This window comes from Camelus bactrianus, chromosome 3 (genome assembly GCF_048773025.1).
Source record: "Camelus bactrianus isolate YW-2024 breed Bactrian camel chromosome 3, ASM4877302v1, whole genome shotgun sequence".
In the NCBI taxonomy this organism is placed as follows: Eukaryota; Metazoa; Chordata; class Mammalia; order Artiodactyla; family Camelidae; genus Camelus; species Camelus bactrianus.
The window spans coordinates 158,018,073-158,037,789 of record NC_133541.1 but is presented as its reverse complement, the minus strand read 5'-3'; the positions used below and the strand labels follow the sequence as shown (position 1 = coordinate 158,037,789).

General features: G+C 42.0%; 1 protein-coding gene across 16 annotated transcripts in view; it reads left to right on the top strand.

Annotated features, from left to right (window-relative positions):
• LOC141577204 (trafficking protein particle complex subunit 9-like) overlaps positions 1-8,665 on the top strand; it is a 141,230-nt gene extending 132,565 nt beyond the window's left edge. For 14 of the 16 annotated variants that reach the window (XR_012505955.1, XR_012505962.1, XR_012505963.1 and 11 more), the window contains one exon: positions 6,736-8,665. The gene's annotated coding sequence lies outside the window, so the exon portion shown is untranslated. Of the gene's footprint in view, positions 1-5,671; positions 5,715-6,735 lie in introns of those variants that run through there. The other 2 variants (XR_012505967.1, XR_012505960.1) reach the window with 2 other exon arrangements.
• The last annotated feature ends 11,052 nt before the right edge of the window (positions 8,666-19,717 follow it).

Below are 19,717 nucleotides of genomic sequence, written 5' to 3'. Positions count from 1 at the left end.
AAGAAGCTGCACCATTGCTCCTTTCCAACGGCTGCATATTGAGGGTTCCCATTTCTCTGCCTCCTGACCGACACTTGTTATTGTCCATGTTTTGATTATAACCATCCTAGTGAGTGTAAAATCAGATATCATTTTGATTTTGATTTCGCAAGTGATGCTGAGCATCTTTTCATATGCTTATTGGCCAATTGTGTATCTATTTAAATACTTGGCATATTTAAAAATTGGGTCGATTTTCTTTGTATTGGTCAGTTGTAAGCATTTGTTTTATATCCTGGATACTAGTCTCTTATTAGATATATGCTCTGCAAAATTTTTCTCCTATTCAGCAGATTGTCGTTTCACTTTACTTTTTTTAAACATTAAAACAATTTCTTTCTAGGGGAGGTAATTAGATTTATTCATTTTATTTTTCTTGCTAAGCACGCACTCTATCACTTGAGCTACCCCCTTCCCCTTTCATTTCACTTTCTTGATGATGTCCTTTGTAACAAATGGTTTTAATTTTGATGAAGTCCATCTTATCTTTCTTGTTTTTCACTTGTGCTCTTGGTATTGTATCTAGGAAGCCATAGCCTATCCTAGGACCACAAAGATTTAAACTATGTCTTCTTTTAGAAAATTTATACATTTAGTTTTTACGTTTCTGTCTGTGATCCATTTTGAATTAATATTTTATTTGTTATATAAAATACGGGGGTCCAGATTCCAGAATCATTCTTTTGCCTTCAGATACCCAGGTGTCTCTGCACCATTTGTTGAATAGACTATTCTTTCAATGGAGTGTTGTTGGCACATTTCTGGAAAAATGACTGTAAATGTAAGTTTCCCCCCTGGATTTTTTATTGTGTCTCATAGATTTTTGCATTCAAACTTATGCCAGTACCATAATGACTTTAGTACTATAGATTTGTAGTAACCTTTGAGTGAGTCCTCCAAATTTGCTCTTCTTTTTCAAGATTGTTTTGGCTGTCCTGGGCCCCTTGCACTTCCATATGAATTTTGGCATCAGTTTTTCAATTTTTGCAAAGAAGTCAGCTGGAATTTTGATAGGGACACCATTTAATTTGTAGATCACTTTCGGGAGTCTTAACATTTTTAACAATATTGTCTACCATTCCATGAACATGGGATGCCTTCCATATATGTAGATCTTTTAATTATTTTTTTGGTGATACTTCAAAATGTTCAATGTGAAAATCTTGTAAAATTTTCTTAAATGTATCTCTCATTTCATTTTTTATGCTGTTGTAATTTGAAAGGCTGAGCTTCCTAAGGGTGGGACTATATATCAATTTATTTATTTCTAGGATTCCTACACAGCAAATACCCTAGATTTATATTTGCTACATAAATCTATCCACAATTCTTCCCACCCCCGTGTCATAAGAAACCAAGACCCAGGTTAAGCTACCTGAACTCCTATGTGGAAGTGAGAAGTGAGACCCTTGGGTGGGGCTTTGTGCAGATTATAATGAAAGCTTATTCATTATGGCTTCATCTTAATTTCTTTTAAACAACCCTCTCAGTGTATATAGTCAGATACATTAAGAACATGACCTTTTGATGTGCAGAGGAGCTAAGACAATAATTTTCAAATAATTTCTAGTGAGAGTGTTGTACTTGAAACCTAATTTGAATCAATCTTTGAAGATTTATGTTTCAGGAGCTTTGACTATATAATACCTGTCTTTATTCAATAACTACAACTAAATGCTCAAACAACATGTAAGAGTTTGAGCAAACTGCCCCTGCCCCGTAGTGCTGGTTGGCTGCAGCTGTAACTGGAGTCAAGGCTTACCTATCCCAGTACGCTTGGGCGGATCTGCTCAAAGGGGTTCGTCCAATAGTTTGTCAGTAGTCTTTTGGACAAAGCCATAAAACATTGATTTAAGGTTGCTGGAATGGAATCTATTTTATTAATATTAAGTAAGCACATATTGAGTGCTTACTGTATGTTGGGAATTGTCCCTCAGCTTCATATCAATATTATTTCGCTTAAAACCTCTCATATTTCCTTGTTATTCATACATTGCAGATAAGGAGACTGAGGATTAGGTCTTCTCTCTTTTGGGGGGAGCTCATTATCAATGATGGGAAGTTGTAAGGAAAAAGATATTGATTCACCCTGAGAAAATATTTTTCTGAGAGTCAGCAATGAATAGGGTGACCACTGAAGAGGGTGATCATTGTTCGATTGAGACGATCCCCGGGTTGTAGGGAGTCAGCATCCCTGTCCTGGACACGGCACGTGTAGCGCTGCGTGGTGGGTGAGGCGGCGCGGCCGCGCAGGGAACGCGGATGCCGGGCTGTTGGGCTTTGCTGAGGCCCGGTGGGGCTTTCTCCTAAGGGAAGTGGAACGTCATTGTCAGATTTTAAGTAGGGGAGAAGGGTGCTCTCGTAGATCACTTTTGTCTTGTAGAATGCTTAGAAACATTTAGAAGGCTCGGCAGGAGGTGATGTGATAAGTCAGAGTAGGGTGTTTTTGAGGTGTAGCAGTGTTCAATTTTCAAGTGATTTTCAGTACCATGTTTGTGTCTCAGTAGCCGTGTCACTTTGGATGACACACTCAAGGAAGTGAAACAATTTATCTTATTATTTGAAACAGTGATATACCGACTTCCCAGGACTGCTGTGGAGATCCAGTGAGATAACGTGTTCATAGTGTGCAGTGTGGTCCCCAGCACAGAGTCAGTGCTGAGGGAGTGCCAGTGAGAACCTGGTAGGTGAGGTGTGGGTGGTGGGACTCGTTGACTGAGGAAATTGGGCCCTGAAGGAGGGGTCCAGTCACATCTGTGAGTGATGGGACTGAGCTGGGAGAGGCAGACAGACCTTGACCCCGACAAGGGGCCCTGGGCAGGACGGCCATGGGAGGAGCACCATGAAGTCAGCTCTTTGCAGGTGGAGTTGGAGTTGCCCTTGAAACATCTAAGTGCAGTGCCACAATCACAGAGGAGGTCTAGGCCCGGGCTGTGCATTTTCCTATAATCTCAATCCCTGAGGACGCCGAGGTATTGATCATTGAACGTGAAGTCATGCTTAAAAGACAAGTGAATAGTAGTATCATCTCTGTCATCAAAGCTCACGTCTCTTTATTCATCACTCACTTTGCTAATTGGGTACTTACAGAGCTCACTTCACCGTCCTCACCTGGGCTCTGGCTCCACAGAAAAGATCTTATGAGTCTCCCTCTCTTCCAGAAGAAAACACATTTAGCTGGTAGACTTCTCTACTTCGCCAGACTTAGAATTTTAGTTTGTTGATTTAATTCTGCTTTCTGTTGGCCGTCTCCTGACAGGAGAGACATTTTACCTCATAGTCAGGTTTCAATTAGTTGTTACTGAGAATTGCTGATCTGATCCATAGTGTATGTTTTCTATTAACTTTGTAGAGTACTTATCATTTTTCTGTCTTTGCCCTTTAATTTTGTTTCCTCTTCAATGTTCTATCCTATTTGGGGCCTTATTTTATTTTTTAATTAAAAAATGTCTGTTAGCAGTTAAGAAAACAAAACCAAAGAAAAAATGCACATGATAGCTAAATTTAGAAAATATCTATTGTGTTTTCTGCCTTGGCAATGGAGGGTTCTAGAAAGTCTTGAAAACCTTCATTACATAAGTTCCTTAAAATGCTGATTAAGAAATAAGACCTTCCTTCCTCATCTTTCAAGCTGCACAGCTAATTGTGAAGTAAGTGAGGGGAAATCCTCAGAAGACATGTCAAACCAGAAAGCAGGGATTCTGGGAGATACGCGAGCCTTAGAAGCCCTGGGGGGCCAGTTGGCTCCTTAACTGAGTTTCAGTTGCCTTGACAGGAGGTCAGGAGATGAGCCCAAGGCCTCTCACACTGGGAGTTGGATGGCTGTTCTTATGTAAGGCCAAGCACATCCTGAGAATCCTGCTTTATAAAAGGGTGAATTAGAATGAAAAGTAAAAAAGCATTCCTCAAGGCAAGGAAGTAAGGAAAGTTAAATTTTTTGGAAGCGGGGAAAAATAACATATCCAATGTATGTATTTAGTTTAAATCTGTTCTGGCATGAGAGTGACAACAAGCTCCTGGCAGAAAATCACAGCTCCTCCCGGAAAGAGAAGTTGTGTTTTGAATGAATCAGTGGACAGCCATTCCGAAAAATGTCTCCAGAGTCTACTGGATCAAGATACTGAACCCAAACTCCTCCCTTCCATGGTCTCATTTAAATAACCAGAAAGGTTTTAAAGGAAAGAAGCCATAATCATAGTTCTACTTATTGACATTAACATATGCTAGGAATTCAGAGGTGACTATGGAGTTGTCACCTCTTTTATGGACCTTACTTTCTATTTGACATAGTTGGGGAACTTGGTGGAGGGTGGTTTTAGTCTGTTGCAATTAGCCAGGAGAGGAGATTAAGAAAGCAGTGAAGGGCGGGTGACATTTTTAGCTGAGGACAGTCCTGTTCAGTTGGTTTGTAATTGCAGGCTCGTTGAGTTGTCACTGGAGGGAATTGATCTTATGGAATTTGGACTTAACTCAGGCCTCTTCAGAATGGACAAGTGAACCTGGAGAAAGACAGTCAAACCTGTGCAGACATTAAAGTCCACGTGAACGTGCTGTATCCCTGAGCCAAAGATAGGACAAGTAGGCAGCACTTCTTGAGGACAGAGGAGTGGTTTTTAAGGTTCTCCAAGAATGAAGCCCAGGGAACCGGGATGGCCAGTTGTCAAACTGTGACGTTGCTCTTTGGACGGTGTACCCACCGAGGTTTTTGGCCGTTTATAGGTTTCCATTTCTCTTTAATGCATGACAGGTGATGAGGACGTGGGCATACACTTTTGACATCTTGTCGAAGTGACTGGGTACCTGCCTAGAAGGGCGGGCACAGCTACGGCTGCGCCATACATCTTGCCGCCCATCCCGTTCCCTGGCTCCGTGATCACGGCAGAGTGGTTCCTTGATGACCTGTCCGTCTCCTCTGTGACATAGTAACCCAACAAAATACCGGAGCGTATTAGCTTGGCTTTGTTCTTTTCCATCCTTCCCTTCAAATGATGATGACTGATAATGGACCCAGTTACGTTTGCATATGATTTACACGTAGTGCTGTCAGTACAAACCTTGTAATCCCCACTGTGTGATCTAGAGAAGAAAGTTACATTCTTTCCAAATTGTTTTGATGCACTTATGTGGGAAAATGATGTACGTTTGAATATGTATTTCCTCTCTGAATCATCATGGCTACAGATGAATATTTGTAGACATGGAATGAGTTTACTGTATTTGAACTGTATGGTCCCCTAAATTCTCCCCAGCTTTTTAAAGTCATCACTGGAGTGCTACCTCCACAGTGTCCCAAAGCATCCACCACTGCCTGTTCTTCGGACACTGTGAGTTTCCAAGTTGGAGAAGGCTGCTGGCTGTTGAGGCATTCTCTGGCACATCTCTGGCTGGCTGATGTGAGCTTAGCACACAAGACTTGGCAGACAGTATCTAACCATGGTCACGTCCATTTCTGGAACACTCATGGAGGATTTTACACCTATGCTAGTGGCATACGTTATTTCTTTTAGTTTTCAAAACAATCATAATTAGATTTTATCACCTGTATTAATAAGGAAACTGTCAAAGCGAGTGATGTGCAGACTTTGGACTGGAACACGGGTCTTTCTGATCCCTATCTCTGTTCCCTCCCCAGCCTATCCTTCCAAATGTCCAGGAGACTCTTCCTCAGTCTTGAGTTTCCCACTGATGTTACCACTGTCTTTGTTTCTGGAGAGGAAAACAAGTCTAAACTTACTTTCCAGTTGGAAATGGAATGGAGAGTTAACGTTGGAAGCCGGGAGAGTCTGTCCTGTGATGAAGCGGTCTCTGAGCCACTTCCATGGGGACGTCACGTCACTGTCTGGGCCCCTTGCACAGCCTGTGCACAGGTGATAAGCCAGATGTGCCGAGCAGTCCTACTGGACAGGGAAGTGCGTTGGAAATGAGTTTGGGTATTTGGTTTCATTACATATGTTCCTGAGGGCCTTGGCCTGGCACTTCAAATGGGACCACTCCCTGTCCCACAGACTCATGCTCTGGGCCCGTGCAGACCTAACGTGGCCTCAGCCTGGGCTCAGGGCCCGTGGTGATGAGGAGCATTTTAGTCCAGGGTCTGCCGGAGGCTCTGACACTTCTGGGCCATGGGAATTTGTCCAGGATGATAATAAATCCTCCCCGAGATTCAGATTTCCTTGCCTGTGAGCCGGGGTAGTAATAGTTTCTGAAATGATTGTAATGATTCAGTAACGGTCACAGCGTGTGCTGGCAGGTAGCTGGTGTTTAAGGAGCAGAAGTCGCAGTCACTCTGTCAGCCTCTCACTGTGTGCTATGTGCTTTGAGAGTTTGTGTGTTTGGTGAAAATCCCGCCCAAACCCTAGGGTGTAGATGAACTGTTGTTCCTTTACTTTCCCGTCCTTTTCCTATTTCCCTTCTCTGTGTCCCATGTTTAGGTAGCAGATTCCTCTGTTTCAGGGAATACGGACCTTTCTAGTAAAAGGAGAGGCGGAACGCGGAAAGGTGGGGCCCAGAGTGGGTCTGGAGCATCTGCACAGCGCTGCTTCCCTGCATTTCTGCATCCGGTCCCATCAGTGCATGAAGTCAGCCTTCCTCTTCCTTCCTGTATCGTTGGGTCTCTGTTTTAAGGGAAAATTTTTTACGGGTCTTTTTTCCATTACATGTTTCGTTCAGATGCTTGTTGCTTTTCTCCCTGTGCTTCAGCATTCCTAGGAGAGAATTCAGCAGTGCAGCATCCTCTCCGAGCTCTATGAGTTGATCGGCTTCCACCGCAAGTCCGCCTTCTTCAAGAGGGTGGCCCCCGTGCAGCGCGTGGCCCCCGGCATTACGGAGCCTGGCGGGAAGGCCTGCTACCGACTCCTTCTGCAGACGTTTCCTGGCTACAGTCTGTCGCTGGATCTGCAGGACTTCAGCAAAGGTGTTGGAACTAAAACATTGCTTCAGTCCCATTAACCATGCCTGGTTTGGGCCCTGCTGTCCTGTCTCATCAGGGTGAATTCTGATTCGTTTAGAATAGGGCTCAGCAGACTTTTTCTGTCAAGGGCTTGGGAGTAAGTATTTCAGGGTCTGCAAACCTCCTGATCTCTGGTGCAGCTGCTCAGCTCTGCTGTTCAGACGCCAGAGCATCCGGACATTCCACACACCCAGAGAGCTTTATTAACAGCGGTGTCTGCGGCTGGATTCAGTGTATGAACTGCAGTTTGTCCCCACAGCCTCCTCATTATTGACGCCTGCAACAGAGCATGCATTTGCGACACTGGGTGAACCTGCACTGACACGTCATCAGCACCCAGAGCCCAGACTTGACACTAGGATTTACACTTGGTGGTGTGCACTCTGTGGGTTTGGACAGATGTGCAATGACATGTATCCACCGTCACAGCATCATACAGAGTAGTCTGTCTTAGTGACCTTAAAATGCTCCGTGCTGCACCTCATTCATTGCTCCTTCCACTCTAGCCTCTGACAGCCATTGATCTTTTAGTCTCTGTGGTTTTCCCTTTCCCAGAACACCATACAGTTGGAATCAGACAGTTGCGGAACCTTCCCAGATTGGCTTCTTTCACTTAGTAATATGCATTTAAGGTTCCTCCATGTCTTTCCATGCCTTGATAACTCATTTCATTTTAGCACCAAATAATAGTCCATTTTCTGGCTGGACCAAAGTTAATCCATTCACCTACTGAAGAACAGCTTAGTTGCTTCTGAGTTCTGGTGATTATGAATAAAGCTGCTATTAACATCTGTATGCAGTTTTGTGTGTGGACATAAGTTTCCATTTCGTCGAGTAAACACCAAGGAGCACAGTTGCCGGATCATGTGTTAGGAGTACGTTTAGTTTTGTAAAAAATTGCCAGACCGTCTTCCAAAGTATCTGGGCCATTTTACATTCCCACCAGCAATGCATGAGAATTCCTTATGCTCCACATCCTCACCAGCATTCGGTGCTGTCAGCGTTCTGCGTTTTGGCAGTTCTGACAGGTGTGCAGTGGTACCTCGCTGTTTCAGTCTGCATCCCCTTGATGACAGATGCTGTGGAGCATCTTTCCATAGACTTCTTTGGCATCTAGATTTCTTCTTTGATGAGGTCTGTGTTCAGGCATTTTGCTCATTTTTTAATCAGGTTGTTCATCCTTCTTGTTGAGTTTAAAGAGATTTTGGTATATTCTGGATATCAGCCCCTTATCAATGTGTCCCTGCCCTTCACCTGCAGCACCGGAGTTGTCCTTTGGGTCTCAGTGGAGTGTCAGCTCTTCAAAGAGGTTCCCTGTCTTCCCTCAGCCTAAATACTGTCCTTGTATTTTTCACTTTCATTGACTAATTTTGTTCTTTTTAAATAGCATTTCCCATAATTTGTAAGTATATTAAAAAAAAAAGGGCAATGATTGAACACCACCTCCCCCACCAGGCTGTGTGCCCTGTGAGAGCAGAGGCCCTGTCCCCACTCACCATTTCCCATGACAGCACATGGCAGATGTCCATGTAAAAGTGTGTAACGTGGGGCCAAACCTGATGAGCAACTATGATGACATGTGTTGGCTACCATTTATTGAGTAGACTTTGTTTCTGATGTAAATTATTAAATCACATGAATGAAACTTGTTTGTTTTGAAAAATAAAACAACAAAGCACACCTCCATTTGATTGGTTCTTTCTACTTAGCCTTCTGACACAGGAGGGGATGTTCACAATCATTTTCTGGAGGAGGTTGGGGAGGTAAAGTAAGAGAGTGAGATCAAATAAAGTAAAAATGATAACTATCAGTTGGCTTTATTTTCACTAAGACATAAAAGTTACTTTAAACCCTATCTCAGCTGTTGTTCTATTGTTTTAAACATTTCTCATAGAATTAAATGGAAGCCCACTAAACCCTGAAAGGGAAATTGTGTGCTCAGGTCCTGAAAAGTGTTTATGTCTATTTCTTGAAATGCACATTTTCCCTGCTGGTTACAGAAATTCGAGGCGGGAACACAGCCGTGCGCTGCGTGTCTGCCGGCTTCACGGGCTGCTCACTGTCATTTTCATTTTCTTGTGTTGCAGTTTATGAAGGTTTTCCCATGAGATATATTGCTCAGCCTTTTCCTGAATGAAGGATTGAATTTTCCACAGGAAATCTTGTGAAAGAGAGTGACAAGGCACATGGGTTTCCCAAAAAGGAATACTTGATGTAATAAACTCTCACTATGGTGAACCTTTTTTAATACAAGCCAGTTGAAAATTTTATCACTTGGTCATAGGCCACAAATCTGTCTTAAGAATAAAAAGATTCAAATTTTATAGAAGAAGCAGTTTGAATCAAGTAGAAATTATGATTTGTACACTAGTTGGTTTTAGAAATTATACTCAGTCTTATCATAATTGCCTGTGGTAGGAACTGGATTATTATTTATTTATTAAAAAAAATCCACTAGGTGCTATTTGCCCCATTCTTGATGCAGCAGTGCTGAGGTTAGTTAAGTTGGGCCATTTAGGATTGTTAGCTAGGTTTTCCGGACATTGATTTCAGCCTCTTTATATTTTTTACAATCTCTTCTTTTGTATCGGCTTTGGTCTTTTGACAACGTGGAAATACTGCACGGATCTGCCTTTCCCTTTTTTCCTGTCTTTGTGGGAAAAGATTTCTGAAAGACAAACTACTAGGATATTAAGGATTTTGTGTGGGGTAAGTTTGTTCAGTTCTAAGGATTTCAATTAATACGTATTAATACTTGCTATTCAGCTAATGACAGTAAAATTATATACTAACTTAAGTATACATGAGTAAGTATAGTACAATAAGCCAATCACCCAGATTAAGGAATTCACAAACTTTTCCATATTTCCTTTATTCAGACCTTTGTTCTTTTATTTGTCCTTTGTTGAAGTATTTGACAGCAAATCCAAGAAGACATGTCATTTTACCCTATGTGCTCAAGTAGGCATGTCTGAAAAATGAGGGCCTTTTTTTGATCAGGTTTTTCCATTTGACCCATGTGCTCATTAAGTACCAGCTTTATCATGCATCTCACTAGGCATTAGGGATCCTTGGGGCAATGAGACAGTCCTGGCTCCCAAGGAAGTAAGGGCTGATGGAAGAAACCAACACAGGAGCTTGGGTGCCTCACTTAAGGTCCCTACTGGATGACACCAATTGGACAAAATTTGTGCACAATACAGTAGGATTCACAGAAGGGACTTGTCAGACTTGTAGGGCAGGCCGTAAGAGAGGCGGTCAGCAGGGCTACAAGAGGAGGACTCATTTGATCAGAATCTGAAATCCTTTCTGCCAACCTTTCTACCAAGCCCCCAAGGCCATCACAAACAACCCTGTGCTGTAACTGTTTTTGATTCCAGTTACCACATCTCCTTCAGGAAGGATTTTAAGGTGGAAAATATTTAAAATCCGTAATTGTTGCCAGAAGGGACATAGAACAAGGAACATGTAAACAACACAAATGTCCATCAGCACATGACTGGATAAAGACGAGGTGATACATATATACAATGGAATACTACTCAGCCATAAAAGATGCCATTTGCAGCAATATGGATGGACCTGAAGACTGTCATTCTAAGTGAAGTGGGGTGGAAAGAGAAAGAAAAATGCCATATGACTTCATTTATGGGGAATCTAAAATTAATAGCAATAATAATAAGACCACAAATGAACTAAATATTGTTTTGATTTCTTGAATATATGCAAGCACATCTGACTGTCCTTTGTGATTGGATTACCATATTCTGTTTATTCTTTTGTAGATGTCCTTATTCCTCTGGTAACTAATTTTAAAAATCTAAAGCTCTAATCTGTTCTTATGAAACAATAATTAGTACATATATGTAAACTAAAAACTGCAGTATGCTCTATACATCTATTTACATGCAATATGTGTATGTGAAGTTGAACTGTAAAAATTCTACCTGATAAAACTGAAAAAGGAAAAAAATAAAAATTTTTTTAAAAAAAACACCCCTCTTTAGATATTAAAACGTTCATTTCTGAGATTCTGTGAAAGACAGCATGGAAGTAGGTTTTTAAGATTTTCTCCTTGTTCCTCGGTGAGCAGCCTGGGCTGCACAGCTTGGCCGCCACAGGCACCCAGGACTTGCCGGCTTGCTCCTCACTTGTTGGGAGGAAGATTAGCTGCTTCAGGAATATTTATGCTCTTAGAAGTTGCTGAAAACCCCACAGAGCTTCTGTTTACATGGAGTGTATCTGTCAATATACCCCATTAGAGAAATTAGCACAGAAAATTTAAACCCAAGAACTGACAAGCACACGCTGCCCCAGCACGTGTTCAAAGTAGTGCTGCCACGGTGGCGTGTGTTGGTTCTAGAAAAAATGCACCATACAGTCAAGAATGAGGGTGAACCCACAGATCTCATCTCAGCAATGCTATGAAGAGGTGGGACCCAAAGCCCCTAAAACAGTGCTGAAGTCCCCAGAAGTCCCAGAACACACAGAGCCATGGGACCAAGAATCCAGTGTCTCATGGATCATCAGCTGTGGAGACCGTGTCCTGGGTCAGGAGGAGCAGAATTAGGGATAGAAGGCACACAGTCCTATTGACAGCAAAGCTTTAAAGGTTTTGAATTGACTGAAAGTTTGGCAAAGATTTGCATTTAGACTACTACATTTCCTCTCCTGGAGACGTTAGAAGGAAAACACTGATTAATAGAGGATGATTGTAATGGATTAATTATGATACTGATGACATGGGCTGCAAAAACTAACCCTGCACTCAGTGTAGACTAAGCCTTTTATGTACACAATTCATTAGGTCTCCACACCCCTGCAACGTGGCATTAAGCACTCATACAACCATGAAACCAGTGACTATAAAACAGTCACAAGCCTTCCTCTCCAGCAAGAGGTAGCAAAACCAGTAAGGGTTTTCAATGACAAAAGCCAAAATCATATATTTTTGGGAAAGAAAGCAAATGAAACACTGAAGAACAATAAACCAAAAGAGCAGATGGAATGGAAAATTTTATTGAAGAAAGCAATGATTGATTCAATTAAAACAGCTAATGTCCCTGGTATAATTGAACCATCAATCCAAATTTTTGGAAAAGTGGGTTGTGAAATTACTGTTTCAATTAATATTGGAATTCCTATTTGGACCAATTTGATATGCACCACTGGTGTGAGGTTAGATATTTAGGTAAATAACAATATTCCTATTTTTTAAGTTAACAGGAAACATAACACAGGACTCCAGATTTAGGGAGAGAATGCAAAAAACTACTATCATACTCCATCCAGTAAGGACAAGTGTCCCTGCGTCACCAAAGCAATGAGAATTTGCAGAAAGAAAACACAGTTCCAATTGTGACAAATACGAGACCGTGAGCCATGAGTTACGAGAACAAGCAACTGTTTAAATGCCATGGGCAAATTTTTTTTATCATCTTGAAAACATCACTGATGTTCTAGGTAAGAAAAATAATTGTTTTACTAGCAAATCCAACTGACACGGGAGTTTTTCCAAGTGAGAAGGTGATTCCAAAAAGTGCAGTAAAATGAGTAAAGATGATCTGCGCAGTGACGGAGATGGTCTTAGACTAACCAGCACCACGATTCCCGGTTTTACACTTGCTCTCTGCTCATCACCTCTGACACAAGAACTCATCAAATGATTGTTTTTTCTTTAGGGAAAAAAAGATAAATAAAATCTAAATACAAGATGTGGTATGTAAAGCGGTAATGAAGTTTTCTAACCTTATAATGCAGCCAGTGTAATGTAGCACTTATTCGGGCACTAGAATTTTTTAATTTATTTCTTTTATACCCTATTTCTATCCTAAAGGAGACACTTAAATTTTTCTACTTTATTCAATGTATCTTGTGAGGGTTGTGATATACACTGGTATGGCAGTTTTAAGAGATTCAAAATCGCCTCTTTGGTTGTGGTCAGGAAAGACAAGGCTCCCTCACAGCTGCGACGGAGAAGGAATCCCCGGAGTCAGCCTCCGGGCAGCTTCCGAACCGCATTTGCTTTCACTTGGCACAGGACACCATCAGCAAGTGTAACTCTGACAAGGAGATTTCCCCAGGGACTTGGGAGGTGCTCTAACATTCTGAAGCCACTTGTTTCCCAGTTAGGTAAGGGTTGGAAAAATAGTTTATTAGAAGTGACTCCCTTTGTATGTGCCTTTTGTCCTGAGTGGTCACTAATTAGCATAGAATATAAAATACCCCATAATATAAGAATTTAGGCAAAACATCTTTCCATCTACCTGTCTATTTGTTTATCATATTTATAGTTACTTTACATTTTCTATGACGTTCACTTCCGGGCACCAGAAAAGAAAGGTTAAAAAATATTTATTGTCAATAGGGGGTACTGGGTCTAAGGGTTAAAAACCACTCCTGCTAACAATAAAAACCATATAATAATTTTAATCTCAGTTGCATCAGACCTTCCAGAATTACTCCTTCAATTTCACTGTTAAAACAGTAATGGAATCTCTGTTCTTCCAAGACTTGGGCCTGATCGCCACCCATCCAGACATCTGTCTGTGGGTCCCTATTTGTCCTCGAGGCCCCCGAACACACCTTATGGGGTGAACTTTCTTCAGTGTCCCTACTGTAGGGGAAACCAGGAAGTCCCAGGCACTATCCAGGATTAACACCTACCTGCAAAAATCAAAGTCATGTGACTGAAACGGGACAACCCAGGTGGAGTTATAGGACTGAAAGCTCACCAAAAAACAGGTTTGGGGGCCTAACCCAAGCCCTCCAGCTCCTAAAATGAAGAAGGACAGGGAGTCCCAATTAGCCACGAGACTGGGGGGCTTCATTACTCCATGAATAAATGATTTGTTCCAGTGCCACCTTTAGACAGGGAACCCCAGAACCCAAACTTGGAAGCACCCCGTCCCCTCCCCTCTGAACAAATATTCTCTCAAGACACGTAGTGAGAGATGGGAGCCCCGATGAGTTCTGGAATAAGATGCAATCTGAAAGACTGCTGGTAACAAATGGTGTGGAGCTCGGGCAGCCCCCAGGGACACCAGCCCTTCTGGTACCCACACTTCCATCCACAACAGTTTCTTCAGGACCCTTATGCACACATAACCATCAAACAAAAATGATTGCTTAGACATATTTTAAGAGAAATAACATGAGAATGCCAAATTCAAGACAAGTCAGAATCAAGACCCCAGAGTGTTTACTGAATGAGATCTCACGTGTGCTCCACAGTGAGCTTTAAACCCTTAGGACACAGTCATGGAACAGTAGGCATTTTCTTTCTTTCCTCCAAGTTGGCTTTACTGCAGAACTCCTTAAACACAGGAAGACTCTGGATCCCACCTCTACTACTTACACAAAGGGCTCATCTCACCATTTGGAGTGGGATCAGCGATGGTGCGGCCGGCTTCAGTGTGCGCACTGCCGTGCCCATCTCCCCGAGGAGCAGAGCTCCCCCCACGGGCACTGCAGTGCCTGCAAGAATCAGGTGTCTGATGAGTGAGCCTGGGGCGGGCAAGACAGGAAGCAAGCACCGCTTCCTCACACTCTGCAGGTGATCTCTGTGTCATCTTGAATAAATACAGTCAGCATTAAAGATGTTTGGCAAGAGGGTAAAAGTTAAGGCCTCCCCAAATCTCCTCGCATTCCTTTAGTGGGAGTCCTGTTAGAACACATGGTGACAAGAGACTCTGGCTTTACATGCGCACGTTGCCCTCAGGGCTGCAGGTGAGGCCACGGTGCTGCCTCCGCCCCACCTCCTGCCCTCGTCCCCCAGACCTCACAGGGGCCGCTGACTCATTTCTCTGACTTTCTCTCCTTGGTATTGCTGCTCTTCCAGCTTTTAAGAGCTCATAAGAACCTCACCAGAAAATCTTTAACAATGAAAGCAAATCAAATGAAATCAACCACAGAAACACACTGCCTTCATCATTACTTTACATTTTAGGAAGAAATTCTTGAAGACGACTCCCTGACCTGAAGGGATGAATTGAGGAGAAAAGAAAAGAAGACAAGCATTTTTGGCCCACAAAAAATGAAAGGTAACCAGATGGTGACTAGTTTTCATTGCACCTCTCTGCCCGTCCCAATTTCACTTGCCCCTCCCAACTCAACACATCAGAAATCGACTGAAGGAGACGGCTTTGCAAATTTATTGGAAGCCAAAGAAATCGCTCCAGAAACAGTCTCCCAAACCCAGCGAGAACACTGTAAACTGACCAGTGCCAGGATCTGAATACTAAAACACACAGATTCAAACTCCGACACCCTCCCTGGTGGGTGTACTTACCGTGAAGGTGATGCCGTGAAATTTGTCAGCATCCAACATATAAAAATGAATGGGACACCAGTTTTCAACATCACAGTCCCTCTGAAACTACTGGTAGTCAATTAGCGTTTGTCGGCAGCAAAAGTCGATTTTCTCCCCTGCACGTGGAGATCAACACACAGAAGTGACTGATGATCCCCGCTGCGAGTGTAGCTAAGTGTGTCTAAGCAAACTGGCTCCATCAGCCTCCTGATGAGCAGGGGAGTGTGTGAGCCGCGGGGCTCTGCAGACTAATGGCCAGGCATTGAGGGCGCTTCCTTACTTTGGGGAGAAAAACGCGGAAGCAGCACTCGCTGTAAATAAATTCTAATTAAAATTTCAGTTGCGCTTCCTGCAGCGTAACCCACGCCAATAGATGAGGCTCCCTCCGTGCTGTCCAGTCATGTGAGCCAGGCTCATTACTGTACCTGTGTGTTTGGTTTAGCAAGTGAATCATGTCTGTTTTCTGGAAATTACATGAGGGTGGAAAACCTTCCAAACATGTTCATTTATTTGCTGTGGAATTTGTTTAATACTCTTAAGAACATTTACAATGACAACCTTCTTAAATAAGCATCTTTGCCCGACAGACATTTCCAGGCACATGTGCCAAAACCTAGGACAACCCAGAAGCAAAATCAAATCCGTTTCAGCTGCACAGCACCACAGAATGCGTCCAGTTTGTGAGTCAACGATTTTTTTCTCCAAACCCTTTTACACTTCTGCCCAAATTAATCAGCCTCTGCTTCTCTTGTATAGTGAGTATCGTATGACTCATCTTCTCTGCCTGTAAAATGGAAATGGGAGATAGTTCTACCCAATAAAATGTCATAGAACTAACCACCAAAATTATATATATTAAAAAAAAAAAGCCAGTGCTTTATGCTGTCCAGGGATATGAATCATTTATTTAATGTGTCAATTGTTACAAGAATAAACTTTTCTAAATGTAAAACCTCCTCAGAAATCTTCAAGTACTTTTCAAGAAAAATATCACAGAAAATTTCTGAAAAGTATTTAAAGGAAAACCATTTTTAACTGAATCATATTCTAGGCACACTGAATAAATTCTCTTTAGAGAACTCCTACTTTTTTTTTTAATAAATGACCTATAAAAATACACCCAGCATTAATCAGTAAATCTTCATTCCTTATTTTAAAATTCTTAAGGTATGCTATTTTTCTTAAATCAAATGAGGAGGTATTCTCAAGCCAATGGACAGCGGAATTACCTAAGAGGACATTATAAACCAGCAAGAGCAACTAGCACTTTGCCAAGCATTCTGCCTGAGAGTCACTCGTACCATCTCATTTTGACCTGACCACTTGGACGTGAGCTCCATCAGCCCATTTAACACATGAAGAAACTGAGGCTGTAGGTGGTCATGTTTCCAGTACTTGATGGAGCCAGTATCCAAACCCGGATCTTTGTCTATAGAGCCTGCGCCTTTACCATATCACACTTAACATTTCTCACTCTTCAAATGCACTCAGTCCCCGAGGTAACACACCTTCCTTGCGTTTCTGAGAATTTTAGGAAGTACTGAATTACAAGGACTAAGAAGTCATTTGTGTGGGCTAATTTTTTATTTTCTGATTTTCCTGAATCAGCTCAGGCTGAATTCATAATACTTACGAGGAGAAGTCCTGAGGCAGAGGAGAGAGGGGAAGATAAGCCAGACATAAACAATTTCAAGAGATCCAATTCATCAAGGAAGCAAAGTATTAAATAAACAACTTCAACAACAAGCTTGTCAATAAACCTTGGTGTCTCTGTCTCAGCCTGAAGGAGGGTAAGCCCTCCAACCCATCTGCCTTACAGCCACTTACCCTGGATGATATTGGTTCCCTCACCTGTGACACGTGTGTTCTCCAGGGAATCTTTGTAGAGATTAAATGATAAAAATATATGCAAAGGGGATACTTATTTGTTAGACAGTAGGCACTAAACAAATAATAAAATTATTTTATTTCATGAAAATGGGAGGTAGGTCTCCCAATTAAACATTCCTGATAGAATCCCAACAAGGACTTTAATTTATCTGCCAGAAATTGTAAAATAACTTTTCTTTTTTAAAGGCTGTATCCATTCTCCCTACTTTTTACCAATCCTGGCTGTTATCCTGAAAATCTATTCCCAGAACTTGGCATCCATCTCCCATATTTAAATCCTTAAAGTTTGAAATTATGATGAAGCTTGGGCACATAAAGATTCACACCATAATTCACAGAATAAACAAAGACCACAGGAACAGGGCCACTTCCAGACCCCATGTGCTCAGGACAGTCTCCAAACTTCATAAAATCAGATGCATGCTCTTTGAACAGAAAGAAAATTGAATGTGATCAAGGAGGCTGACATAGAGCACTGGCCGGCTCACGAGACGACTCCTTCACCCCTCATCTGACTTAAGTCATCTAACAGTTATCAGTTGACCTCTAACTAAAAGTAAAACAGGGGTAGGGTTGGAAAGTAACATTTTTTCCTACAATATATACATATTGTCAACTAAAAATTGGCACTTGTCATCTGCCTCTGATTTGATTAAGTCATGAGCCGCTGCAGCTGCTGACCTTGAACACCCTCTGAAAGTAGTTCAGGGTGGAGATCAGGAATGGGGCGCTCTGTGCTCTGGGAAAATGGGCAGAAAATCTTTCAGATAGTTAGACATTTTCAGGAAATTTTATGAGCCCAAATTCTTGCATATCCTCCTATCTAGAAAAGCACTAAAATCATTAACAGAGACACCTGTTCCTCGAATAGCAGCAGCCTCTGACTTAACGTACACTTGACTGCACGCCCGCATTCAATGAAATCTCATATAATGCTGAACTCCCCCTCAAATTCAGAGCAGTTCCTCCGAGCTCTCTGAGATGCTGACACCTGGGCTCTGGTCCTCATTTTGCCCCAGATAAAACTTAACCCACAACTCTCACGTTGTGTGTTTTAACGACAGTACCACAAAAATTAAGCTTACATACTTGAACTCACAGTAAACTTTCAGTATCAAACATTTCTTGACTTAAATTACTTTTTAAAAGTAAATAATTATTCCATTTTTTAAATATAGCATCTTTAAATATAAAGTAACAGATATTTGTGAATCTTAGGAAAATATATTCTGGAAAAATTTTTAGCTAATTAATAAAAAAGCTATTGTGTGGAGTTATAGAAATTCAGAAGTGGAAAAGAATAGTATTGTAACTCAACTTCTTGTTTTAATTGCAGAGATCCCGAGGCCTCAATAGACACATAAATTTGCCTGATTTTATACACTGTCCTTTAACAGAAAACCTAGAACTAAGATCCTGGTCTTTGAGAAACCAAGACTTGTTCTGCTTGTGCAGGGCTGAATCTGATGAAATTGGGTGGTGAGAAATAACCAGAATGCGGGGGGCTGGGCGAGGCAGTGGAGGAAAGGAGGGTCTCACCTGGTCGTGGGTGAGAAATAGGCTCCCACAGTGCTGGTGTGATGGGCATCCCCCAAGTGCCTGAAAACTACTATTTAGCACACCTGCCACGGAAACGCACACAAGCTGTTTAACTAAAAGGCTGACCAGGAGGCTTTCTCAGTGACACAAGAAGCTATTTTCATGTAACTCTACAACTACAGGAAGAGAAAGAATAGAAAGCTGATATTAATTATTAATAATTTACACCAATAGCCAAGGAATTTCCAGGAGAAATATAAAGACTTGTTGGAAGTTTCATTATGTGAACTTACTACCAATTCAATTGTCTTAAAAGTTGTTCTATAAATTATATTGTCCTTTGCTGTTAAAAATCACATTTGAAAGAAATAATGTTTCTTAACGGTGTTTCTGGAATTTTCTTCTATTTCCTAACACCAAATCTCAGAGCTTTAAAGAAATGGAGGGTTGGAATTTTGTCCACTCTTCTCTAGGCAATTTGTTTTTCCTTCAAAGAACAAGGGGGGAATCACACAGAAAAGCATTTGAGCATCAGGCTGCTTACATTTCCTCTGGAAGTCTTGGAAAATAACGTGGAAATGAACAGCAGGACAGCAACCTGGCGGGAGGGTCACTGGCTAGAAGGTGAGAACAAATGTGTTCTCCAACGTGCTCTGGTAGCCACTAGTTTAAATGAACCGAGCAATTGTTCAAGCATACACGCACCTCTACGTGAAAATCTCAACCGTTACCAACCGCTCAGTGCAGCCCAAAGCAATGGGCGGACTGCAGAGGCCCCCGGCGGCTCATCGTGGTGTCTTACACCATGTGCAGGATGATCGGTTCCTCCCCGCGCACTCCCTCCCCTCCCCTCGATGGAGAAGGCTGGTCCTGAGTTGAGCTTACCTCATAGCAAGCTGTCTCTCAGCCCTCTGTCTAAAGCAAGATAAAAGCAGGAAAGCTACCTGGGACTTTACAGAACCATTCCAAAAGGGAACTGAAGCACCTTTCTT